This window comes from Chlamydotis macqueenii, chromosome 17, assembly GCF_036417535.1.
Source record: "Chlamydotis macqueenii isolate bChlMac1 chromosome 17, bChlMac1.mat, whole genome shotgun sequence".
Classification (NCBI taxonomy): Eukaryota; Metazoa; Chordata; class Aves; order Otidiformes; family Otididae; genus Chlamydotis; species Chlamydotis macqueenii.
In genome coordinates this window covers 11,764,297-11,767,292 of record NC_141572.1, presented here as the reverse complement: position 1 = coordinate 11,767,292, position 2,996 = coordinate 11,764,297, and positions in this window count along the sequence as shown.

The window sequence follows — 2,996 nt, the reverse complement described above, 5'->3', positions numbered from 1 at the left end:
TGTGGAGCCTGGATGTCCCTGTGAGAGGTGGTGGCTGGGCTGGGGGAGAAGGGCTGCAGCAGATGCACACCCCACGGTGTCTGCGCCGGGATCCAGAGGCAAGTCCTTGCTGCAGAAAGGGGAGTCACTGATGGCTGCTAAGCCTGTGGCAGGGCTCTGCCCTCCCTCCTGCAGTCCTCGTGGCGAAGGGGCCTGGAGGTGCCTCTCGGTGAGGGCAGTGTGGAGGGTCCCCACCCCTGCATCCCCCTGGCCAGGTTGGACGGGGCTCTGAGGAACCTGATCTGGTTGGAGATGGCCCTGCTCCTGGCAGGGGGTTGGGCTGGGTGGGCTTTGAAGGTCCCTTCCAACCCAAACCATTCTGTGATTCTGTGAGAGCCCCTGTGGTGTCGTTGCAAGGAACAAGGAGAGAAAGGGCACAGAGGGGAGCTGGGTGGGAGGGGGATAGGCAGCAATAGCCAACCCCCCATTTTTCAGAGCATTTCAAACACAACTGTCAGCGTATGCACAGCGGGGGCCGTGCTGTGGGTGCTGAGCTGTAACATCCTTGGTGCCAGGGATGGGCTCAGAGCCTCCTTGTGTGGCTGTGCCCTGCCCTCCAGCTTGTTCACACTCAGAAATGCTGCACATGTCTGCAGCGGTGACAACAGCAGCCTCCGGGTCCTATGAGCTGCATCCCGGCATATCAGATGCTCATCCTCCTTCCCCTCTCCCCAGTCTCTGGCTCCCTTCCCCTACTCTGCCAGACCTACGGTTGTTGCCTTTCTTTATGCAGAGGCTCAGTCACTTGTTGCCAGGACTAACTTCTGCTTTGCTTCAAATTCAAACACAATTTCTGTGTGTTTCTCAGTGTGACTGGGAGCTGTTTTCCTCTCAGTTGCTCCTTTACTCCAAACTGGGAGGTTAGGGACCAACATCCTCCTGTTTCCTCCATCTCAAATCTTTCACTTCCCAGGTTCCCTTTAAAATTCTCAGAGTCCACAAATCTGTGTCCCAAAGGAGGATTTTCTCTTCTGCTTTCCTGTTGCTGTGCCAACCAGCATAGCTGCAGCCATGGCTGATACCCCAGCAATGGAAAAACTTTCTTTCCTTACATTGTGCTTGTGCCTGTTCGTGTTTGCACAGGCGTGTGCACTGGGAAAGGTTTCTGTGTGCGTGCATAAAAGCAGGAGTGCAGATGGGTACCTGGGAGCACAGCAGCAGAAGAGTTTGTTTGCAAGTGGGAGTATGCAAACGATGTGTGTGTATCTATGGAGCTGGTCCAGTCTTAGAAATGTGGGTGTGAGCCAAGAAATTGGAAAATAGATATTTACAGATCTCCATACTCACTGGTGCAGCAGCTGAGCTGTGTTGTGCTTAGGCGACGAGGGTGACAAACTGAACAGACCCAGAGTCCTGGTAAGTTCTGTACGTACTTAGGATAATGCTGGGCCGGGAGAGGCCTGTGCAGGCTTGTGCGTGCCGTAGGGAGCGTTGGTACACAAATGCGTTTCGCTTACGGTGGAGGCTGTTGAGAAAGAAGCGTGCGTGTGTATGCAGAGCAAGAGGACAGCTGCACTGGTTGCTTGTATGCAGCAGACTGACTTGTGCCTGCCCGCAGGGACCGATGACGACTCAGGGCGCGTGCCTTGTGCCAGCCAGCGTGCGCAAGCCCGACGGACAGTCGGTGGCAACAGGCACGGTGGCCGCTTCTGCCTGCTTGTTCCCCGGTCCTGCACTGAGCAGCCGCATCCTTTGCCCGCAGTGGCAGATGGCAGGACATGGTTTTAATTTATTTAAAATTGTAAACCCATTTCTAGAGGCTGTGCGGATCCACAGCGCAGCATCGTAGTGGCTAGGGATGTTCTCTGTGAACTGCTGCCGTTTTCACTTAGGCAGGTCCCTGTGTTTGTACTGTGGCAGAGTCGTGTTTGTCTTCCCAAGAAACGCAGGGACAGAGTCCTAGGGTAAGGGTGGCCGCAGGACACCTTCGTGTCATTGCAGAGGCAGCCCTGGAGCCACAGCTGCTTCTGAGGAAAGCTGAGTCTCTGCTAAATGATCTGTAGCTCTTTTCTGCCAGGTCTTACCATGATACAGTGAACAGGTCAGACAGGGCAGGTCTCCAAAGCATTCATTTTTTTTCCTTCCAGCAGGAGCTCTTGCTGCAAGCTTGGCTTTCTTGCACAACAAACCCCAAGTAATCCCAGGGAGTTTTACTATTTTCTTGTGCAGACAGGGTCAGAGATTAAAGCTCCAATCTAAATAATCTAATTCCAGAGATAATCCTTCTGCTCTCTTCTCCAGTCCAGTACCAGGGAGGCTTCCAAGTGGCTCCACGTGGCAGGGCAGAGCTGGTCCCCTCCGGACACCTGAGCCCTCTATCCCTGTGCGGGTCAGGAGCAGGCCCAGGCACTGGGGCTGGCTCACACTGGCTTCTTCGATGTCTTGTTAGCTACGAGGTCTGCTCCTGACCCGTACGTCTCCGTTGCTCTTTTTGGACATCCCGAATCCCGATCCTTTTTTCCCACAGTAAATGGCTAATACCCAAAACACGTGCCCCACACCACTTGTGAATGATCGAGGCTGTAGACGAGGCAGGACTGATTCAAGACAGAGTAATTTTGGCTCAGCTGCCAGGGAACAGGGAGAGATCAAGGGATTGAGAAGACAACCCTGAGCCTTTCACTTGTAGGTTAGTGGTGTAAATCCAGCCTGCATCAAGGAACTGGTGGCTCAGTGGATTAGTAACAGGATACAGAGCCTTTGGCGTCTGGGGCGCAAGCGGGCATCACGTTGTTGGTAACTGCAGGTAGTGATTCAGGGGCGGCAGCGTAGGCCATCGCGGCACACAGGCCATGGCGGCACGCCTGCCGTCCTCTGCTGGCGTGAACCAGGGCGAGTGCTCCTCCTGCACCCTGAGTGCAGATGCTATCCCTCACTTGCTGCTGCTCAGTTAATCCCTCTTGCTTCATGCTGGGCTGCTGGTTCTTGGGGAATAATCGCCCAGGCTAGTTATTGGA